Genomic DNA, 8,523 nt, shown 5'->3' on the forward strand with positions numbered 1-8,523 from the left:
AACATTCAGTGTTCCCATGTTCTGTTCGAACAACTGCTTCTTGATCTAGGTACAGATTTCTCAGAAGTACAATTAAGTGTTCTGGAATACTCATACTTCTCAATGTTGTCCATAGCTTGTCTTGAATTGAATGGAAGAAATGGTAATGTTAAGAAGCTGAACAGAAAATTTCAAAGGGCAGCTCAAGAAGACAAAGTAACATATTATAATGAAGTGTGCAGAAACCTGGAATTAGAAAACCAAGAGTGAAAACATGTTTAGCCTTTCTTGAGTTGAAAGAACTGAAGAAGAAGATGAAAAAAAAAAAAATCAAGCCTCAGTTTACAATATTGAAGGAATCTATGGGCAAAGGAGCTCTGGTTTTGCAGTGGTTATGAATCGGGCTGCTAATTTCATGGTCTGCAGTTTGAAACTACCAGCTGTTACACAGGAGAAAGATGAGGTTTTCTGCTCCCGTAAAGATTTACAGCCTCGGAAACCCTGTGCAGGGTTGCTATGAGTCAGAACTGACTTCATTGCACATAAATCAACAACAACATGGGCAAAATATTGAATGATGCAGGCACCATAAGAAGAAGATGGAGGGGAATATACAGGATCACTGTACAAAAAATTGGTCAATGTTCAATTATTTCATTAGTTCCTACACGATCTAAAATTGATGGTACTGAAGGGTGAATTCCAAGCTTCGCTGTAGACATTGGTGAAAAATATGGTTCCAGGAGTTGATGGAATACCAACTGATGTGTTTCAGCAAACTTATGCAGTGCTGGAGGTACTCATTCATCTCAGCCAAGAAATTCAGGAATAGCTACCTGGCCAACTGATTGGAAGAGGTCTATATTTGTGCCAATTCCAAAGAAGGGTTACTGAACAAAATACAGAAATCATCAAACAATAGGGTAAATTTCATATACAAGAAAAATTTACTGAAGATAATTACAAAATAGTTGCATCGGTACATTGCCACAGATCTGCCAGAAATGTAAGCTACAATCCAAAGATGATGTCAAGTGATGTCAAGTGAATCTTAGTTGAAAACTGAGAATACCAGAAAGAAGTTTACTTGTGCTTTATTGACTATGCAAACACATTTTACTGTTTGGATCATAATAAACTATGGGTAATATTTTGAAGAAAGGATATTCCAGAATATTTAATTATCCCATAAGGAACTCGTCTGTCAGCTTGTCATACTGTGGTAACTTGTGAGTTGCTGTGATTCTGGAAGATATGCCACCAGTATTTTAAATACCAGCAGGATCACCCATGGTGGACAGGTTTCAGATGAGCTTCCAGAAAAAGATAGAGTAGGAAGAAAGAGTGATGAACTACTTCCTAATATTTAGTCACTGAACACCTAATGAATAGCAGAGAAATATTGTCAGATATAGTGCAAGAAAATGAGCCCCTTACGTTGGAGGCACTCAAAATGTGAATGGGGAAGAACTGCCTCCTCAAAGTAGAGTTGACCGTGATGATGCGAAGGAGTAAAGCCCATGGGAGAAAAACCCACAGGACCTTCATTTGTTGATGGGGCACAAATCAAAATGAAGAGAAACAGTTGTAAACATCCATTGAAAATCGGAACAAGGAATGTATATGAAGTATGAATCTGGGAACATTGGAAGTTGTCAAAAATGAAATGGAATGAATAAACATTGGTATCTTAGGCATTAATGAGCTGAAATGGACTGGTATTGGCCATTTTGAACATGATGACCACATGGTTTTTACTATGCTGGATATGACAAATTGAAGAGGAATTGTGTTGCATTCATTGGAAAAAAGAACATATCCAGATCAGTCATGAGGTACAACACTGTGATAGGATAATCTATGCGCCTATAGAGAAGTCCAATTAATACAACTATTATTCAATAGTCAAATAATATTATTTCAATATTATTTACGCACCAACCACTAAAGCCAGTGAGGATGAAATAGAAGAATTCTGCCAACTTCTTCATCTGAAATTGATTAAACATGCAAGCAAGATGTATTGTTCATTACTGGTGATTGAAATGCAAAGGTTGGGAGCAAAGAGGAAGGATCAGTAGTTGGAAAATATGACTTTGGGGATAGAAATGATGCTAGAGATCACATGATAGAATTCTGAAAAACCAATGATTTGTTCATTTCAAATACCTTCTTTAGACAGCATAAGAGATGACTATACATACACATGGACCTCACCAGATGGAATACATAAAAATCAAATTGACTACATCTTCGGAAAGAGACGATGGAAAAGCTCCATATCATCAGTGAAAACAAGGTCAGGGGCAGACTGTAGAACAGACCATCAATTACTCCTATGCAAATTCAAACTGAAGCTGAAGAAAATGAAAACAAATCCACGAGAGCCAAAATATGACCTTGAATATATCCCAACTGAATTTAAAGATCATCTGAAGAACAGTTTTGATTCAATAAAAACTAAAGACCAAAGACCAGAAGAGTTCTGGGATGACATCTAAAACATCATACATGAAGAAAGCAAAATGTCATTAAGAAGACAAGAAAGAAGGAAAAGGTCAAAATGGATGTTAGAACAGACACTGAAACTTTCTCTCCAGTGTAGAGATGCTAAAGCAAATGGAAGAAATGAGGAGTTCCAAGGGCTGAACAGAAAATTTCAAAGATCAGCTTGAGAAGATAAAGCTAAGTATTACAACAAAATGTGCAAAAATCTGGAGTCAGAAAACCAAAAAGGAAGAACACACTCCGCATTTCTCAAGCTGGGGCAACTGAAGAAAAAATTCAAGTCTCGATATTCGTTATTGAAGGATTCTCTGGGAAAATTATTGACTGTTGCAGAAAGCATCAAGAGAAGATGGAAGGACTACACAGAGTCATTGTACCAAAGGAAAGTGGTTAATGTTCAACCATTTCAAGAGGTAGGATATGATCCAGAGCCAATGATACTAAAGGAGGAGGTTCAAGGTGCATTGAAGGAACTGGCAAAGAACAAGGCACCAGGAACTGATAGAATAAAAATTGAAATCTTTCCCAAAAAATGAGGTGGCACAGGAGGCACTCACTCTTCTCTGCCGAGAAATTTAGAAGACGACTATCTAGCTGACTGATTGGAAGAGATCTGTATTTGTGCTCATTCCAAAGAGAGGTGACCCAACGGAATGTGGAAATCATCAGACAATCTCTTTGATATCCCATGCGAGTAAAGTTTTACTAAAGGTAATACAGAAACGTTTGCAAGCATACATTGACAGAGAACTTCCAGAGGTTCAAGCTAGATTCACAAGAGACCATGGAATGAGGGATATCATTCCTGATGTTCAATGGATCTTGGCTGAAAGCAGAGAATATCAGAAAGATGTTTATCTGTGCTTTATTGACTACGCAAAGGTTTTTGAGATCATGACAAGCTATGGACAACATTGTGAAGTATGAATATTCCAGAACACTTAATTGTGCTCATAAGGAATCTGTACATGGACCAAGAGGCAGTTGTTCGAACAGAACATGGGAACTCTGAATGGTTTAAAATTAAGAAAGGTGTGTGACAAGGTTGTATTCTTTCACCATACTTATTCAACCTGTATGCTGAGCAAATAATCCAAAAAGCTGGGTTATATGAAGAAAAACATGGCATCAGATTGGAGGAAGACCCATTAACAACCTGCGATATGCAAATGATACAACCTTGCTTGCTGAAAGTGAAGAGGATTTAAAACATTTACTGATGAAGATCAAAGAACACAGCCTTCAGTATGGATTACATCTCAATGTCAAGAAAACAAAAATCCTCACCACTGGACCAACATTCTTATCAACAGAGAAAAGATTGAAGTTGTCAAGGACTCCAATCTTCTTGGATCAACTATCAACACTTATGGAAGCAGCAGTCAAGACATCAAACAACGTATTGCATTGGGCAAGTCTGCTGCACAAGACCTTTTTAGAGTGTCAAACAGCAAAGATGTCAGCCTGAAGATTAAGTTGTGCCTGACCCAAGCCATGGTATTTTCAATAACCTCATATGCATGTGAAAGCTGGACAGTAAATAAAGAAGACTGTAGAAGAATTGATTCATTTGAGTTATGGTGTTGGAGAATATTCAAAGTACCATGGGCTGCCAAAAGAACCAACAGACCAATGTTAGAAGAAGTGCAGTCAGAATGCTCCTTGGAGGACAAGATGGCCAAACTTTATCTCTCATACTTTGGACATATTGTCAGGATGGACCAGTCGCTAGAGAGGGATATCATGTTTGGTAAGGTGGAGGTTCAGAGAAAAAGAAGAAGACCCCCAACAAGATGGATTGGCCTTGTAGTGGCATCGATGGACTCAAGTGTGACAATAATAGTGAAGTTGGCCCAGGATCAGGCAGTGTTTTGTTCTGTTGTGCATAGTGTTGCTCTGAGTTGGTACTGACTCGATGGCACCTAGCAATAACAAGGAACTTGTACCTACATCAAGAGGCACTGGTTCAAACAGAACAAGGGAATGCTTAATGGTTATAAATCACATAAGGTGTGCTCCAAGGTTGTATTCTTTAAGTAGACTCATTCAATCTGTCCGCTGAGCAAATGATATGAGAAACTGGAATATATGAAGTAAAGGGTAGCATCTGGATTGGAGAAAGACTCACTAATGTCTGTGATATGCAGATGACACAACTATCTGTTCTGAAAATAAAGAGGACTTGAAACACTTACTGATGAGGATCAAAGACTGCAGTCTTCAGCATGGGTTGAACCTCAATGCAATGAAAATGAAAATCCTCACAACTGGACCAACAGCATGATAAACAGAGAAGTGTCCTGTTATGGCACTGTAGGATTAGTACTGGACAGCTAACTACAAGGTTGATGCCTCAAACTCACCAGCCGCTCCTTGGAAACCCTATACAGGATCACTATGAGTCAGAATTGACTCATTGACACTTAATAATAACAACAGATAAAAGATTGAAGTTGTCAAAGACTTAATATTTCTTAGATCCACAATCAGCACTCATGGAAGAAGCAATAATGAAATCCAAAGACATTGCAGTAGACAAATCTGCTGCAAATGACCTCCGTAAGTGTTAAAGAGTGAAAATTTCACTTTGAAAACTAAAGTGAGTCTGACCCAAATCATGGTATTTTCAATCACCTCATAGGCATGTGACAGCTTTACAATGAATAAGGAAGATGTAGAAAAATCCATGCAGCTGAAGTTTGATATTATTGAAGAATATTGAAAGTACCATGGACTTCTAGAAGAACCAATAAATCTGTCTTGGAAGAAGTACACCCAGAATGCTCCTTAGAAGTGAGAATGGTGAAGTACTTCATCTCTCTTACCTTGGACATGCTGTCAGGAAAGATCAATCCTGGAGAAGAACAGTTTGCTTCCATTATTAGAGGGTCAGCAAAAAAGAAGACCCCTAACAAGATGGGTTTACACAATGTTAGCAACAATGGGCTTAAACATGACAATTTTGTAGATGGCACAGAATGGGGCTGTGTTTCACTGTGTTGTGCTTTAGGGTTACTCTAAAGCTAAACTGACTTAATGGTATCTCACAGCAACAACATGATTTTGTTGGAATACTTTTTCACTTTCCCTCATATATATGATATTAAAGATTCTATTCAACACAAAGAGATTAACATTTTATGCCTATAAACTTCTTGAGGATTCCATTTACATATGACCCGTATGTCCCATCTATTTTTCATTTTATGTAACACAAGATTGGTCCAAAAGGATTTGATGTAGTTTGTGACTTATACTGCTTATGTTGTTACTGTTAAGTGCTGTTGAGTTGGTTCTGACTCATAGTGACCCTGTATAGGAATTCCAGGGAGTGGCTGGTAAGTTTGAACTGCTTACCTTGTGGTTCAAATTGACTTTGAGGTCAAATTATTATCTATCCTAAGGTGTCTGGTAGCATTAGTGTTATGAATTGGGCTGCAAGTCGCAAGGTAAGCAGTTCGAAACTACCAGCGGTTCCGTGGGAGAAAGATGAGGCGTTCTGCTCCCGTAAAGATTTACAGCCTTGGAAACCCTGTGTAGGGTCGCTATGAGTCGGAACCGACTCCACAGCACACCACAACAACAAGGTGCCACACCAGGACTTCTTCTTTTTTCTTTAATGCTTTATTGTGAATGATGTGATAGTTTACATGGGTGAATATTAGCTTTACATTCATCCTATTGTATACCTTTACAGTGTTATGGTTACAATCCCCTCCATGCAGCATCAGCCAACCAAATGGTACACTCCACAAGCCTGTCCCCTGGTCGTCAGCACACAGCCCCTCTCCCTCTCACGGGTCTAGAGTTCCAAGCTGCTCTATATCTCCATGTCATCGTCTCTGCCTCCATCTCTGGTGTCACTGTTTCTCTGGGTAGGGTCCCACTCTCTGCTCTTCTCCTTTGATGGTTCCAGGATCCTCTGTTCCTGGACTGCAAAGTCAACCACTCCCCTCCTTTTGCTACAAAATGTCTACCTTTACATTTCCAACCCTCACAGTCAGCCCTGATAGTAATTATTCACTATTGTACCACATTAGTGCAATCCACATCTGCTTTCATGAGTCCCACCCAGAAAGATTGGCTAGTACTCAGTGGAGATTCTACCTTCCTCCGCACCCTCTGCATCTAGGCACCCTCTTGAAAGCTTGTAAGCCAGTCACTTCTTGCCTTTGTAGCCCCCTACCTCCCATTTTGGGTAGCCAATGTCCAAGTTGGGCATTGTCTACGCTGTATTGAGGGGAAGGGAATGATTTGTTCACTCTTTCGAGCTACTGCATGTATAGGTGTAGGTCAAGTTCATCAAATTGTATCAGAATACTTCTTTTTCCCTCTTCTTTCTTCTTCTAGTTGAACTCTGATCATCCATCCATTGAAACCAGGTCAAGTGGATATCATCTACAAGTGTGGGTGTTCTTATGCATATGCCCTCTCTTCTTATCAGCTGGATGCTTCACTCTCCACTCTATTCCTCTGTGGCTACATCACTGACTCTGGACTCAGGAGTCCCCAGGTCTTGCTAAACTGATGGCCTATCATGTCTCCAGCCGGGTTCACAATAGTCTGTTGAACACTGTAGGGTTTAGCTCACAACTTCATTGCTGTTTTTCCCTCACTTCCCCTTATCAGTGACCAACGTAGTCACCAGTTAGACCACGTGCCTGCTCGTGTATTCCTATTGAGTCTCAGTCTTGGAAAGGAGTTTGCACTGAGGGGACCTGACCGCTTGCCTTGATGTCTCCTGGGTGAGCAACATGCTTGTTCTTGTAGTAGTCACTCAGACTGCCATTATTGTTTTGTAGTTTTCATGTTGGTTTTTCTTTCAAGAAGTATCTTCTGTTCTTCTAGCCACTCCAAACTGGTCTGCTTGTCCTTTCCAGTGGAAATTTCCCACCTCAGAAGATTCTGGATGTGGTTCAGGATTCCACCTATGGTCTTATGTGATGCAGAGGCGCTGCAGGAAGCTTCCTTCACTGGGCACACTGTAGCCCCATTTTAGGTATTCCAATAGGAGCTCTGGTAGCGTAGTGGTTACGAATCGGGCTGCGAACCTTAAGGTCAGTGGTTCGAAACTACCAGCCACTCCGTGGGAGAAAGATGAGGCTTTCTACTCCCATAAAGATTTACACCCTCGGAAATCCTGTACAGGGTTGCTATGGGTCGGAATCGACTAGACGACACTTAACAACAACGACAACAATTAGTTATAGGCAGAAGATGGACTTGCAAGCTTTCTATGGTGATATTTCTGGCTATTCCTTTCTCTCCCCCTCAGGTGTCTATTTTATAATGCTATCCCAGGGAAACCAAGATTCAAAAGACAGACAAGCATCTTAACATTATTTCCCCCCTTTTGCTCATTCCAACCATGTTTCAATCCCTGTATCCCAGAGCCCTGTTGTTCCAAGGTTGTGCATACATCATTATTGACCTCTGTCCCACATAGCCAATACAAACCTGCCTAATTGTTTTCCCAAAAGCCTTGTTCTTCCATTCCCCTCCCCCTTGTGTGTTGCCCCCCTCCCTAGCACCCGAACTATTGTTTCTATTCCCTACCCTGTGCTCCACCTTCCCCTCCCTCCCCTCACCCTACCCCCCACATCCCGGTAACCAGCAAAGAATCCCCTGCCCCTTTTATTATGGGTTATTTTTATTACAGTAATAGTCCTATGCAGTATTTCTCCTTTTGTGACTGACTAATTTCACTCAACATAATGTCCTCAAGGTTCATTCATGTTATGTGATAGCTTACAGCTTTCTTGCTATCCTTCATGGTAGCATAATATTCCATTGTGTGTATGAACCAAAGTTTGTTTATCCATTCTTCAGTTGACAGGCACTTAGGCTGCCTCCTTCAGCATTATTGTCCTCTACTTTTTTGATTTTTGCTGTTATTGCTGGTGTGAGTTGATATCTCATTGTTGTTTTAATTTGCATCTCACTATGGGTCGGTACCGACTCAATGGCACCTAACAACAACAACAATGGTTAGTGATAATGAACATTTCCTCATATGTTTGTTGGCTGCCTGATCTC

The sequence above is a fragment of the Chrysochloris asiatica genome, unplaced genomic scaffold, assembly GCF_000296735.1.
Source record: "Chrysochloris asiatica unplaced genomic scaffold, ChrAsi1.0 scaffold00177, whole genome shotgun sequence".
In the NCBI taxonomy this organism is placed as follows: domain Eukaryota; kingdom Metazoa; phylum Chordata; class Mammalia; order Afrosoricida; family Chrysochloridae; genus Chrysochloris; species Chrysochloris asiatica.